General features: G+C 41.4%; 2 protein-coding genes across 12 annotated transcripts in view; both read left to right on the top strand.

Moving 5' to 3' along the window:
• The window catches only part of LOC129171585 (E3 ubiquitin-protein ligase RBBP6-like), a 39,202-nt gene extending 37,939 nt beyond the window's left edge, over positions 1-1,263 (top strand). Inside the window, exon 20 of one of the 2 annotated variants that reach the window (XR_008566811.1) lies at positions 210-1,263. The gene's annotated coding sequence lies outside the window, so the exon portion shown is untranslated. The remainder of the gene's footprint in view (positions 1-209) is intronic. The other variant, XR_008566813.1, reaches the window with a different exon arrangement.
• A 958-nt stretch (positions 1,264-2,221) lies between these two features.
• Positions 2,222-16,072, top strand: part of LOC129171582 (trinucleotide repeat-containing gene 6A protein-like) — a 37,092-nt gene continuing 23,241 nt past the window's right edge. For 4 of the 10 annotated variants that reach the window (XM_054760390.1, XM_054760387.1, XM_054760385.1 and 1 more), the window contains exons 1-3: positions 2,222-2,422; positions 3,585-3,633; positions 13,914-14,009. The gene's annotated coding sequence lies outside the window, so the exon portion shown is untranslated. Of the gene's footprint in view, positions 2,423-2,484; positions 2,668-3,584; positions 3,634-13,913; positions 14,010-16,072 lie in introns of those variants that run through there. The other 6 variants (XM_054760389.1, XM_054760388.1, XM_054760384.1 and 3 more) reach the window with 4 other exon arrangements.

Genomic DNA, 16,072 nt, shown 5'->3' with positions numbered 1-16,072 from the left:
TGCTGCAGGCCACAAATTGGCCCCCTGCCGCAGTTTGAACACCTCTGGTCTCGTGCCTACCCGATTAATCTGAAGCTTGTTGTTTCGATTAATTGACTAAGAAAAAGATGATTAGTTGCATCCTGACAGGACGTTTCTTTGAATAAAATACTCCGTCAATCTCCAGGTTGTGGACGTGGTAAATCTGCATTCTTCTCCTCTTGGCCCAGATTCTCGGATTCCGCAGCCTGCTCCCCCTGACCACGCCTACTCTGTTACGATTGGTCCGGTGGTCCAAACGTCCACCGCCGCTCAGAGCTTCATGGGGCGTTTACCTGCTGGTGGTCATCAGCAAACAGCAGAAAAGAATTGGGTAGTCGATATAATTGGATGAATACTGGGACTCTGTGCTTTGTTCACAAAACTATTGTCGGTGAAGTGGCGAGAGCAGAGGAGCAGTGACCGTGAGGTGGGTGTTTAGCTCCCAGGAAAACGAAAAAAACCTTAAGGGTGCCATTAAAATCAAACAAAAAGTTAAAAAGTCAGCAATCTCATGTGATGGCGCTTCCGCATCGTGCAAGAAGTTGGAATGGTTGCAAATGAGCCTCAGCTCTTGTTGTGGTTCCATGCGTCCCAGACTGTAGACTGTATCGCAACAACAACGTGTTGTGTTATCACCCTCGCTGACACAATAAACTAATCTAATTCCCACTTGGAATTTGAACTGCTGCAACATACGACCCAAGAAGCGCCTCCAATGATACGACTTCATCACAGCGTGAAAGGGAAAGACTGCATGTAGTTCTCTTGAGGCAGCACCATTCATATCGTAAAGCATCAGTGCAAGGACAAAAAGACCATCATGCAGGAGGTTCCACGTCACTCCTTTGCAGCTGATTTCATCTAATCAAATAGTGAAGCCAACACAATTCCAGGTGGTAAATCGGTAAGATCATTGACTGCTGTTGCCTGTGGCAGGTTAATGTTCAAAACGCCCACGCATGCCTCGCTGCTCCCGCCCACGACGCAGTCACAGCTTTGGAAATATTTGCTGATTCCTCTCTCCGTTTCATCGTTTCCATGCTTTGTGTTCACCGCTCAAATTCACTCACACGTTCAGCCTCACGACCGAAAATGTCAGCTTCCCAAAAACTAAAATAATTGATAGATTTTTCCACTTAAATCAAGTCAGTCATTTTCAATTATTTCCGCCTGATTTATGTTTTGTGATTTTTTTTAAAAAACCTTTTTAATGCCAACAGCTTCCTGTTGTATGTATGTATATATGTATATGTGTGTATATATATATATATACATATATATATATATATAATTTTTTAAAAATATTTTAAATATTTTGAACTACTTGTGCCTTAAAATACAAATCAAATATGAAATATATTTTTGAGATTTGTAAAGTGTTTCTGTTTCTTTTATAATGTAAAAAATAAAATAACACACACACACACACACACACACACTTTCATGCATACCATTATCCTACAGCAACAGAGATGCACACATCATTTCAGAAGGGCCGAAAATGACCCCCCAGGCCGCACTGAGGACATCTCAATGTGTACACTGGCCAGTAATGTGACGTCATAGTGAAGTAAGTTGACTGTATATTAATAAAAAGATCAGCACAAATAAATTTGCATTTAATTTGACGTGACGAATGCTGTGTGTTTATTGATTATTTTAAATTGCGTCTGAATGTTTTTTGCGACCACCACCCACACTCCGAACTCAGAAATGATCCAAAAACGGCATAAAATAGAAGCAGCAGGAGATGCTGCAATTGCATAAACATTGCAAGATGAAAAACAAATGCAAAAGGAAAAAGCTGCACATGTGCATACGTAGCTAATGTTAGCGTAGCGTAGATCCAGCAAGTTCTAGTGAACTAGCAAACTTGCGCTTTGTTTTGTGGACCTGCAGCATTTCTCTCATGCGGTTGTTTTAGGGGTTTTGTGTGTGTTTTTGCCATTTGCAGCATTTTTCTTTTGCATTTTATGGTGATTGTGTGTTTTTGGTTTTGTTTATGGGGAATGTATTGCAATGATTTGTATAATTCAAACGTGTGTAAAGTGTGACATGAACGACCAATAATGCCTGGCAATAAACATAGTGTGTCATTTTGAATACTGTAATGCGTATCTTGTCAGGGTTGTGTGTGTGGTTTTTTCAGCCAGAGGAAGTGGAGAGTGTTTCCTGTGCTCCCCTCCCTCTCGCGTGGCCGCGCTGAAGTGCACGCGCACAGAGGCTACAGCAGATCCCGAGCTAAAGGTTAGCTAGCAGCGAGTTCAAGAAGAAAATGGCGATCACGCAGGACGAATGCCTCCCCTACTAGATGCTGCAAACGCGTTCAATTTATTATTTTTTTTAAGCCTTACCAGTCGGCTTTCCTCTTCCACTCTGTTGCACTTTATACTTCAATGAGGTGAGCCTTTTTTTTTTTTTACTCCGCCACCCCCTCCAGCGCCCAATGCAGAGCTCATGTAACCTTAGCGGGCGTCGGGATATCATCTACACAGGGGACTGACTGCTGGAGATAAGTTGTTGTTTAGTTGGCTGAGCTAAGCTAACGCGCTAGTCTCCTTGTGTGTTTGCAATTGCAACTAAAGTAGCAAATGCATGTACTCCTAACACTGACAGATGACGCCTAATTCCAGCATTGCGCGGCAGGTAATATTTAAATGAATTGGAGCGAATGCTAGCTTGATACAGCCTATTTGCTAAACGTACAACGCTACATTTCTGACATACGTATGTGCTCATTGCTGCTATTTAAATGGCGTATTCTGCGAGTAAAAACAACTGGCATTGCATTGCATTTGGTGTTTTTTACGCGACCGCAAATTAATTAGCCGCTTCGCACCATTAGCATTTTAGCAAGTGTTAGCGTTAGCCGCCATGCTAATTTAACGACGCAGATTGCTCCGCGGTCATGCAAGCCGTCTGCCGAGCTTCTATTTTGGCTTCTCCGTCGTTACCGTGCGGCCAGCTGAGGTTTTGTGGTCCTCCTTAACGGAACAATTTGGTCTAAATGTTATTTTCAGTTTCCTTTTAAACGGAGAGCGATTAACACCCTCTGTCGGTAAAAGGACAGTCAGCTGGTTCGTACAAGTACATGCTTTTGTGCTTGCATACATCGCATTTTGAAACGGATGATCAGGTACGTGTTAATGTTTTTGCAGAGACCGTAGAAAATGCTATTGTAGTCTTCGTTGCGCTGGAAAAATACCAGACTGCCGGGGAGCCATGTTGGTTAAGCTGCGAGTCGGCCAACAGCTGAGGAGATAATGGCCGATCAGGACCTGAGCTGCAACTCTGACCCAAACGCACTTTCTCGCTCTTTTTCTCGATCTGCGTCACCGAGACACCCTGTCAAGAGGAGCGACTTGCTTCCCAACATACTTGAAATAGTCCACACAGCATAATTGCTAATAATTGCTATCTGGTGTTGCAGTTTGTTATTAATTATTCTCTGTGAACACGCAGTGCAAGACAATAAAATCCAATGAGTTATTGGCATTTGTATGGGGGATTAGTGGACTTTAGCATGTGAGATGATTAACCTTATCTGTGTGTCTCCTTTATAGATTTGGAATTGGAAGCCTTGCCACCAAAGAAACTGAAGCATCTTAACAGGTGTGTGAGTCACCGTGAGCACACGCATGCACGGAAGAGAAGGATAAGCATAATAAACACTTGGCTGATTATCACATTTTTAGGTACATGAGGTCCTGGGTTTATGACACACTTCCATAAATTATTGGAAAACCTGTTTTCAGCCAAGCTGTAAATACGAGACTCGAGAAGTACAGATCTGCCAACCGGGGAGACATTTTGACCCGTGAATACGCTTTTTGATGTCACAGGTTTATGTTCTTTTGTGTTGAAGCAGCAGCGTACATACACTACATTTGCTGGCTCCTCCCCTACAAAAAACCTTAAATACTGTGATTGGTCTGCTTTTGTACATTATTTCCTGTGTGTGTGTGTGTATACAACTCGTTTAGAAGAGTACAACACACTTTGATTAGTTCCAGCATCTGTAACACTCCCCTTTATTCTTTAATTGCCATCGTGACCAAAGGAGCTAAGAAGTCGTGTTTGCTTGCTGACTTGACCCGCTCCTCCCTGATGAAGAGCTATAAAAGCAGGGGTGTCCAAAGTGCGACACGGGTGGCCTGTTTGCCAACGTTTCTTCAAGGTCGGAGGTCTGGAACTAGCGACGTGCGTGCGTGCGGTGGAAGGACACGTGGTCGTGCGTAGCTACGCTAATCAAGGAAAACGAGGATAAAGATCGTATGTTTGAACATGGGGGGAAAATCTGCTATAATAATCAACTTCCAACGCGGCGTAGGAACGGACGTTGTTCGTAAACAGAGGACCTCCTGTGCGTGCGTGCGTGTGTGCGCGCGCGCGTGTGTGTGTGTGTGCGGACACTGTACGGGCAGCTGATGCTTATGCAAGCACATGCAGTTCCGTTTGAATTGAATTGGAGGGTCGGGTTTGGTCGCTGCCACATTGTGCTGAGCAAGCGTTGCTGTTTTAAATCGCGCAGTGACATGCCGGGGTCCTGATGGTTTTGTGTGTGTGTGTGTGTGTGGCGGGGGGGGGGTGTTGAGCCCATTGTGTCTATACAGTTTGTCCACATGCGGCTACACAAAGGAGCTCCAAAGGGCAGCTCGTCCCTCACCTGCATGTGCAAGTTCCCGAAATGGATGTTTTTATTGTGAATGTGCCTCAACCTGCTAGATGGAGTCACGCGTTTGTTGTTGCTAACGTTGTGTGAGAAACGCTACAGTGGAAGCCTCACGATCTAGAATGTTGGTCCGCCTCCGATTTTGCACTATTTTCCCATGGGAATAATGGGAATGGACTGCACGGGCATTGTTCACGTAACGTGTTTACCATCTCAACAGTGGCACAAGTGTAAAAAGAAGTTAACTACTGTGAAAAGTACCACATAAACCTACGGTATTGCCGGACTCGTAGTCGTATTGTGGATTACTTTGAGACCTGTCACAAAAAGCCGAAGGAAAAAGCTCTTTGAAGCTGGCTGAACTCGGCTCTTGTAAGGTTTACTGAGGTTTTGCTCGAGTAGCAAAGCAACAACAAGCCCAACGCTTACGGATGTCTACATTTGAACTCTTTATTTCCACTGTGTTTGGTAAGATGCATGCGAATGTGGCTTTGTTCCATTGGTGTCAGGAGGATCTGCAACGGAATAGTGCACGTTCAACGCTCCGATCAGGGTTTAATGCTGCCGATGCGGATACCGATCGTCCATGAGTGAGATTGGCCAGTACCGATACCAATCACATGGATTAACTGTACATTTTTCAATTTATTTTGGATGATTGCTATTGGTCAGGGGCACCGTTGGACAATTCCAAAGGGCCCCTGGCAAATAGGTCAATATTGGTGTGAAAAGATTTTTGTGCTATTTGACGCAAACCTGAATTTCATTTGTTGCATGTTTTGGAGTAGTACGTGGGACATAAACCGTTCAATAATTATATTTTAGCTCAAGATAACAAAATGAACAGAATCAAATAATACAAATGATTAGATGGAAATGTGTCCTGCTCAACTTAAAACTGTATAATAAATTCAGGGTCCAGGTGGCAGGGGTCTCCACCTTTCATCACTGTCGGAGCTGTCAGCTATTTGTTTTATTTACGACTGGCAACATTTCAGTTGTACACTACGTTTATTTACCATGCAGATCTCCACCCAAACAGTGTGGCCATCGTCTTTATCCTATTTTTTTCCTCATTTGTCATTATAAAGGCATAAAGTGTGAATTCAACACTTTAAAAAAAACAAACTACTAAGAGTTATTCTTTGAGCCTTTGTGAGCTACTGACGATCATCTGGCGAGATGGGAGACCCCTGTGGTAGTTTCACTGTCATAAGGCTGGACACACTGTTTATTTTCATGAAATAACCACACACAAATAGCGTTTTGAGGACAAGACACAATTAGTATAATGACAAGAGTAAAGCTGTCAATGATGCTTGAAAAGGTGAGTCCGTACCCCATGAACGTGATATCGCCCCATGGGACACAAACGAGGTGCGAACTAACTGCATAGCTCATTTGTTTTAAAAAAACAAAATGTCAGTGTGGTTAAAAAAAAAAAAAAAAAAAAAAAAAAGTCACATTTGGAGTCCGAAGACCACAAGCTAGGCGGGTAATGTTAAGTACTTGGCTGGCTAGCTAGGTGCCAATGCAAAGTACAGCTAGGCAAAGCATGTCAACTAAGATGCAAGAATAGTCGAACAGAGAGAGGTTTGGTAGGGGAGTGATCAAACACGCTGGCATCGATTGGCGTAGCCTGTGTCAAGCTCAATACAAGACGCGTCGTTTTGTTGGCAACCCCATGTGACACAGCAGACATGTAGCATGTAGATCTGTTTTGAAAGGCGTTTATTTTTTTTACGGAAATCGCCCGATATTGATTGGGGATCCCTAATTATTAGCTAATAGGTTTTGGGCCTAATTGGCGCCAATTTCTTGCCTTTTGTCCGTCTTAAACATGTTTTGTACATATGCCTTTTTACCGTGAGAGTTGTCAAAGGAATACAGAATCTGCAAGACTTCACCTCCTGCCTGCTACATCTTTACGTTCACGTGTTTAGGCCACGAACTTCAAATGAGTTTTCTGTGTGCTGTATTTTGATATTCATGCAAAAGCCCAAGATGGTCTACGAAGACACGAGCTTGTCATTCTTGATGAAAGTAGCTTTTGTTTTCCATTTTGAGCTGTTACAATGGTTGCATAATGTGCCCATTGTTGTTGATTTTACTTTCGCTTTTGATTAGCCAAGTTGTCAGGCCTGTTGCTGTCCTCAATGTATTTGTTTGTAATCCATACATGCAACACTTGTCACCTTAGAAGTGTGTATTTGGAATGAAATACTGCACAGCTATAAATTCTTGCGCTGTTGCAACAGCACAGGCATTGGTGGGTGAGTTGACCGTTGGCCCCTCGATGCAGTAAAACCACACCTCCAGGGAAGAAAAGAGGCATTTGGATGCCGTTGACCTGCGCAAGTTCCGACTAGATTCAAACCATCTGAAGCCAGTTTTCTCCCAGAATCTCACTTGGCAGTGAAGTGGATGGACATGGCATGCATTCAGAAATGCACAAAGCTCCTGTGACTCGTAATGTAGGAGTTTCCTTGCTAGCAAATACATATGAATGGCAGCCAGTGAAGACCATTTATTTTGTAAATACTTGATGAGTTGTAAATATTGTTGTAAGATACAATATATGGCTTGAGGGCACATCCATTCATTCTCCTGGAAGAGTTGTGCCGTAGCCAAACTTCCCGTCACGGACGTCGTCATGTTCTACTAAAGCACAAGTTAGTTGACAGTGACTCAACAGCGCCTCTGGTGGTTGCAGTCAAATAGTGCACTCTATTTTACCTTACTTGGCGATTAAAAATGTGATTAATCAACAATCAGTACCACACAATCAACAGCATTTCTACTAATAAATTCACAAAATATATAATTTATAAATCATTTTTAAATTATTTATTGGAACGTTTTTTTCAGAAACTAATAAATGATTGCCGTTTCGTGGTAGCCTATGGTCTATTATTAGTCAAAACATATTGAAATAGAAGTGATATGTAGTATTCTGGTCACTAGGCGGCAGTATGGACAGAAAACATTGAGACATTGCATTCAAGAGTTTTATTGTCATATGCATAGTAAAACAGGCAGTTATACTATGCAATGAAATTCTTATTCTGTTCATTCTCCCAAGAAAAGAAAGAAAACACAAGAAAAAGAATAAGAACATAAGAATGCATTACACTGAAGTCGGCCATGGCATGTCCAACATGAGTGAAAAAAGGTTCTCCTCCCATTCCATGTGGAAGTGGTATGTTTTTGGCTTCTTAGGTTGTAGAAATAAATTCGGGGGTACCTGGTTAGCTTGCTAGGTAGGGGCCGTCTCGAGTTCCGTCAGCGTAAGAGTTGCAATGTGGTGTAAAAATGAATAATAGGAGTGTAAAGGTGACTATAGGGGTGTTATTTCATGCTTACAGGACTCTACTAATGTTAAAACTGTACATGTACGCACCTTGACCTTTTTATTACCCTTGTGGGCTTGGGTGCTGTCCAGGTACGCATTTTGTTGCCTTCAGTTTCGGCTTCGAGTTAAGCCTGAATTACATAGTGCACTTGAACGCATCAACACTATGCAATACTCATAAAACCTCAAGGTTGGCAGGTGTGCATATCTTGCGTCCAACTTAAAGTGCAGTGTTACCATGACCTGAAACGACCCAGCCTCGTGATGATGGAGAGCGGCGGGAAACAAATTTCAGCCCCCCCCCCCCAATACAAAGCCTCCCACAGTAGGCCTGCTTGTGTAGCGATAACTTTCTTCATCCTCCTAATTGAGTGACGGCTTTGCTGTGAAGGAGGGGGGGTTCCCAGTGTTGCGCTTCTATGAGAACATGCTAATGCAAATGATATAGTGCGCTGCATGCAAATTAGCCACGCGACCATCCCCGGCTTTTGTTCTTCCAGCCGTGGGAGAGCCTGGAGTGTGTTTACATGCAGGTATTGATGTGTGTGGGTTGTTTGGATGCACATCTTGTTTTTATGTAAAGATAAGCACTTCCTCAAGGCTATAAATAGAATCAATACTTGAGCTCCTTGTAAATTTCGCTTCATTGCATGACTCAATACTGGGTGAGAAAACACACGCCTACGGTTTCGTATGACTGAGTCGTCTTAAAGCATCAGATGTCTGATTGCTACCATGTCATAAACCCAAAAGAGTTGCCACTTTTTATGCTGTAGTTTCTAGCTTTATTTTGTCAGCAGGTTTCGTGTATATTTACGCCACCTATATTGAACGTTTCCTTTCATTACAAATATTGGGGAACTTGTTCCTGGTTGGCGGAGGGGGTGTGTACCCCCTTGTGTGTAGTCTGCCTTTGGCTCCCATTCATCAAATATTTAACCCCTCAAAGTCAAAAGCAGACTCACTCACATGTCCAAAAGGCATCCTTTCACCTCATTGTCACAAGTCGCTACATTTTATCGGACGTGATCTCCTCTTGACACGTTGCCTCAAGTTTCTTCCTGTGTATGCAGATTAGGTCACAGCTTGCCAGCTGCAGCTATGAAAGCAAATTCACTAAGTGTCAATATTAGAGCTGCAACTAGCCATTTATTTTTTTGATTAGTCGACTAGTCAAAACATTGTTGCTTATGTGATCTTCTGTACATGTTTGAGTTAACCCATTATCAAAACCTGTTGCACTAAATTGTAACAAAACAAAGATCATTAAGTTGGAATGAATGGTTTTACTTCTTACACAAAGAATATAACCACAGTGAAAAATAAACCAACTCGGGCTGAGTCCTACCTAACGGGCTTCTTGAGATCTAGCTAATACAGGGTGTCCAAAGTGCGGTCCAGGGATGTGCGTTCTTAAAATTGTATTATTTTTATTGGCCCGCGGTATAATACTAAAAATATTATTTAACAAGATTTTTAAAAAATACAAAAATATTACAATAAAGTCTACATATTAAGGGAAATTTGTAATCAAATGAGAAATTTGTAATTTCATGAGAATAACATAAAATTATGAGGAAAAAGTAGTCATTTTAATAGCATAAAGGTGAAATATTAAAGAGATTTTTTTTCTAAAGTTGTAAATATTATGAGAAACAACAACAAAGTTGCAATTTTTGGAAAATTAGGTTGGGGAAAAAGTTCTATTAAAAGAATAAAGTCAAAATACAATAAGAATAAAGTCATCATATGAGAAGAAATTACCAAGAAAAAAGTAGAAATACTGTCATGGGGGGGGGGCAGCTGTAATTTTCTGAGGATAAAGTCAAACTAATAAGAGAGAGTCGTATTCTGACGAGAGGCCTGCAGATGTTTTTTTGCGGGGGTTGGACCCAGGCACGTTCTAAAAATATAATTGAACAAAACCAGTAATTTTACAAGAATAAAGTCAAAATATTAAGACAACAAAGTTGTAATCAAATGAGTCGGAATTTTACAAGAATAACGTAATATTGTGATTTTTAGTACCATAAAGTTGAAATATTGAAGAAGTGCTTTTTTGAAAGTCGTAATATCAAAACCAAAACAACAAAGGTGTCATTTTTGGAAAATTACTAATTAAAGTTTGTAGGAAGAAAGTTGAAATTTAAAAAAACAAAACGCAGAAATGGGGGGGGGGGGGGAGCTGTCATTTTACGAGAGTCAAATTATCAGAAGTTGTACAAGGGGAAAAAATGTCGCAATTTTGTATGTAAATAAACTTGTAATATTATGAGGGGCAAATGTCATTTTAGTAGCATAGAGTTGAATGATTTAAAAAAAAATACATTTTGTAAAGTCATATTATGAGAAACAAAATAAAGATACATTTTTTTAATAACGTGGTGGAAAAGTCTAAATATAATGGGAATAATCTCATAAGGAAAATTCACAAAGAATTATTTTAGAAGAAAATTGAAATATCTGGAAATTTTAAGAAAAAAGACAGCAAATATGGGGGGAAAATGTCAAAGCACAAAGTTCATATTGATACGCTTTTTCATCGATATCAAACAAGCTGAAATGCTTTTGAGATAGATATATATTAGTGTGACACTGCTAATGGGACCAACAGATACAGGAAGACGAGGAAGAAGAGAGAGGAAGGCTAAGAGTTTTATGATACAACCCGGACAGAGCGTGTGATTAAAGTTTATGAAGAGTTAATAGGCCTGCTTAATTCTACACCACCCACAGAACACTACCTCTTTTAGAACAGTCTAACGACGACGACCATTTGTCCTTTTTTCAATAACTCCTCCTCCACCACCACCACCACCACGACGTATGCTTGACCACTCTTTTTCAAAGTTAAATAACATCATTACGTATTATTATATCATTTTTATTGTTTTTTCATTAATTATCCTCGTTTAATATTAGTACTGCTTCCAAACTCATATTTACATACATACACATATACTGTATATGAATACACGTACATGTAGTACCTATATCATTGGTTATATTACCTTTTCCCCGACTTAAGAACAATTTGACTTAAGAACGGTCGTCTCGAACCAATTGTGTTCGTTAGTTGGGGACTTGGTGTGTGTGTGTGTGTGTGTGTGTGTGTGTGTGTGTGTGTGTGTATATATACACACACACACGCGCAAGAAACGCAGCAAACGAGTCACTGAGCTGCAGTCAAGCATTCAGGGCTAACTGGCCACGGAAAAGCTTGTTTGATTGCATTTCTACACATTTATGCTTTTGTAGCACATGGATTTAAAAGCTTGCTTTCTTGGGGTCTAATGGGTGCTGTTTTTGATCGATTACGCTGAATATACATAACTTTGCTTCTGACCTTTTTTACTACAATGTTGTTCTTTCATCTTTCTGCTGCGCCTCACAGCCATCACACAGCCCGACTTGTGTCCCACAATGGAAAGCACAGTGTGTGCTCAATAGTGGAATAAGCTGTCCAGATACTTTCATGCATTTAAAACAGAACAAAGACCATATTTACAAGATATTTTTGGAATGCAAATCCCGTTGATGAGTCTGGTGGCGGGTTTGTGCATGGATATGGCTAGGGGGGGTTGTTCTCGGGCGTGTTATCAGTGGATGCATTGTGAACACACTGTAGGTTTTTGAATTGATTTAGATGCAACACTTTGGATGAATGCAGATGAATTGGTTTTTCTGAAACGCTTACCTCCCACACGTTCTAATAAGTTGCATTACATACCTTTACTGACTGGCAAACATTCATGAATAATGACTCGTTTACGGGATCTCAACATTCTGCTTTTTCCACACACACACACACACACACACACACATATATAGTATGTAGCCATAGCAGACTATCATCTCTCAATACAACATTTACAAGTTTTGTTCCATTAATTGGAATGTAGTGCCATAAGACATATTTCATGTTAATATCACCTCTGTTGACCTCATTGCTGTGTTTCTATCCCTGCGCCCCTGATCTCCTTATTTTTTATTCCTTCTTGATTTTTCGCGACTCTTGGTGCCTCCTTTCCTCTGTCAGCTGTAGCTGTCGGGGGGATGGGCAGTTGTCAGCTCATTCATAAACAGATGCTGTCTGTGATGTGTGCGTGCGAGTGCGCGCGTGCGCGCGTGCGCGTGGGCTTTCCAGGAGGCCCCCACCATGCTCTGCTGTTGTTGTTGAACCTACAACCATCTGCTGAAGTACTTGATGGTTGGAAAAGAGTGAAGCTGGCGAGGAGCGGGGGGAGGTGTGGGAACCACAGGGAGGGGGTGGTGACTAAAAAGTTGGAGCAGAATTTACATTTTGATGATACTGAGTGGCAACGTAGGGCCCCGATATAAATGCAGATCATTTCAGATGACGTAGTCGTCTTAAGCGACAAAGTCACAACATTGCTGTAAACAAGCCATTTCTGCAAATATGTCGCCTCATGTAGTTAATACATCTGTAACTTCAATCTGAGCAACATTTGTTGGTGTTTCTATGCAAAGTTTATACGTTTGTAGACTCAGAAGCCCTTTGTGCATGCGGCAGCGCATCGGCTCGCCATGACAGTCCACACGCAGCATACTTGATCCAGTGCTTTGCTAAACTGTGTTCGGGGTAGCAGGAGGGGACGTGGTAGGCTGCCAAATGGGGGGGACCCTCTAAAAAAACTAAACACTTCAAGTGTACAGTAGTTTTATCAGATAAGAACTGGGTGAGGGAATCGTGGCGTAACTTTCCATTAGGGCTGCAACTACCAATTATTTTCTTCATCGATTAATCTGAAGCATGTTTTGATTAATCGACGAAGAAAATAATTGTGAGCTGCGGCCCTAATTAGCATTACACAAAAATAAAAAAATATAGTACAGTGGCACGTCTGTTGGCGTCCCCAGTTAGTATTTTTCAGTTAATGCCGAAAATGTACACCAACATTTCATTGAAAGTCTGGCCTTCTGGAACAAATTTATCATGCTAACCAAGGTTCCGCTGTACTTTTACATAAGTCCTGACTCGATACTGTTTTGGTAATGTCCAATAATCATTACTAGTGGCCAGTCGCTCCTCACCAACCACACGCTTTGCATACAAAACGGAGAGAGAGAGAGAGTCCACAGGTCACAGGATATTTGAGGTGAACATGACCTGTTCCAAATCAGTGGCCTCCCTCCGTGGGGCACTTGGCTTCTGTTTATACTCTTCTCTGGAGTCATTGTTGTTCCAGCAGTGTAGAACGTCTGCATTAATTGCATGTTTGCAAACAGAATCATCAACAAAAAGCCACGTAGGATCACATGAATGATCCCGTCAGACTTGATGACCGAGCTATTGTGATAAAATCAGTTCTGTTTGAATAGCTGCAGACAGTAGACCGCTGTCCCCAATCCTGCTTTAGACTGCCATGCTTGTGTCTTGTCGGCTACGAAATGTTACCACATTAACTATTCCATGTCTTTGCGGTGTCTGAGTATCTTTGTATATCTGTCTTTATCACTAGGGGTTAGTGCTGTTGAAATCCCATTAATGGATTAGATGGCAGCCTCTCCTGCAGGCCAAATGGTGCAACCACAGGTACCAGAGGAAACCTCTTGTTGCCAGTTGTGAAAATGCACTCGTAGCACCAGTGGCTTTCCAGCAACCAATCCATTCAGTGACTGCAAACAAGTCCAAAGACATCTCATTTTTCATTTGGGGTTATTTAAAAATATTTGTTTGGTCTTGTCTAACTTCTGCTCAGGTAGAGGCACTTCATTATCAATCTGCAGTCATTCATTTACTCAGTTTGACATTCTCTGATATCCTCAAGTCAAACTGCATTCGCAGGAGTCATTGCCGCGGAGCACTGCAATTAGGCCTTTTTTTCTTTTGGTTGTCCTCCACAGGGAATCCACCCACAGCGGGACAGACTGTGGATGGAAGAGAGCGAGAAACGGAGAGTGTGACAAGGAAGGTGGATAATATACAGGACTGGACAAAAGGTAGAGACCATCATTTAAAACACTGGATTTGTTCAACTGACAACTGACATCATTTCACTTCGTTTTAAATGACTAATTTCTGCAGTATTGTTGGAGGGGAAAAAAGCTTCACAATTTCAATAGAAAAGAACCATGAAAGAATAACACTTCCCTCATTTGTATAGATTGGTTCCTATCTTTGTATGTTTTTTGAATGCAGGAGGATGTAACATAGCGTCAGTGGTGGTGCACTTTGCCTTGTGACGACGTACTGTTTTTCCGTTTCAATTCCCGTTCCAGTTTCCACTGATTCCTGAATATGAGCCTACTACTGTTACAACTACCACTGTGTGTGTTCAGGTAGAAATCGTGATAGCCTCTATCTCTGACCCTGGCCTCACTTTCAGTTCAACTTCATTCCATGTCTGTTTACTCGGGACAGACAAAAAAAATTGGCTGTAACATCTTAAATGAATGAATGAATGAATGAATGAATGAATTTGAAATGTGTATTTGTTGCTGAACAGTGGCGTATCAAGTACCACTGAGCTACTGCAAACCTCTGAACCCCTCCCACAGTGAGGCAGCCTTAGAAATGTTATCTTCCTCTAACCACACACATGTACTTGTGACGTTTTTAACACTTGGCAGTCGGTCTTTCAACCCCCGAAAGTGAGATAGATGGTGCAGGAAAGAGATGTCCCCATTCTAAAGCTTAGTGAGGTGTTTGTGCACTTGGTAGGTGAGTGCTCAGAGATGTTGCCATAACAGTTCATTTACCAGGAAACTATTTTTGCATTCAATACCCAATTTGTTGTGATCACAAATGATGCCACAAAGTATTCATTCTTCCGTTCCAGAAGGTCTGACTCTAACCGAAGCGTATGCTGACCGAATCCATTTTTCCTAAAACATATTTTTGAAGTTTTACAATTAGTTTTATACGCAGAAAACAATTCTAAATACACAAAAAATATGAATGAAAGAGAAATATTTAAGGCTACTTTTACTTTCATTAAAGACATGATTGACAGACACGATGTGGCAGTGAGATCAACACGGACACCACCTTTGTGTTTTGCCATGAGTTATTTCTTGAATCCAATAGTTTCTCACCTCAAGTCTCTGCATTTGTTATTGATAATGGCTGCAAAATAGCCCAAAAGGAAGCCAAAGAATGTTGCAAATGCCAGCAGTTTGATAAAGAAGGTGAGAAGCATGAGAAGCTCATGGCAAAATACACAGATGGTGCCCGTGATCTTTCTGCCACATTGTCACGTCTTCAGTGAAGGCAAAAGTAACATTAAACCTTAGTGTGTCCCTTCAATTTGTCCTTTGTATGCACGTACCATTGACTTATGCATGTAAAATTGTAAAAAAATGTTGTGTTAACATCTGAGACTTGGGGCGTAACTCTGTTAGCAAAGAACTACAGAGTCAACCGCTGATAACATCATAGACGACAGAGCGGACTTCCTGTTCCTATTTCCAAGTATTAGCAAATTGCTAATGCATTACATTTTGTGGTTTAAAAAAAAAAAAAAAAACGCACTAAGAACACAGTTGCACTCGGTGTATTAACACGACAAGACTTGTGCCATATTTTATGTTAACTGCAAAATGTATACAAATGGGCAAAATTTTGCCGGAAATTGTCCCTCTTAACTCAAAACCACGCAAACCAGGGCGTACGCTAACCGAGGTTCCTATGTATATTATTTCAGCTTCGGTAAGATGTACCGTATCCTTGTCCAACAGCATTTACTGAGCCAGCCATTTAGACTAGCGTTGTGCTGGATTCACACACCACTGACTTATCCTGGCTGACCTCTTTGCTTTTTCATACATGTTAGAAGCTGCAGCTGCATTCCACTCACATCAGCCTCAAAGATGGGCTCTTTGTCACTCCTTTTTACATTCCATTTCTCTCCCCCCCACGCTTTGGTCTTTTTAATTGTCCTTGTTCTTTTGTTAACATTTCTTTCTCCCCTGCACTCGGTGTCTGTGTATGTTTGTGCCAGTCCCCCTTCCTAACCTTCTCTGCCTGTAAGATGATCGCAGCAGTCGTGTTGCTGCCAGCTTTT

The sequence above is a fragment of the Dunckerocampus dactyliophorus genome, chromosome 18, assembly GCF_027744805.1.
Source record: "Dunckerocampus dactyliophorus isolate RoL2022-P2 chromosome 18, RoL_Ddac_1.1, whole genome shotgun sequence".
Taxonomy (NCBI): domain Eukaryota; kingdom Metazoa; phylum Chordata; class Actinopteri; order Syngnathiformes; family Syngnathidae; genus Dunckerocampus; species Dunckerocampus dactyliophorus.
Note: the sequence above shows the minus strand (reverse complement) of the source record. Positions and strands in the feature narration are given on the sequence as shown.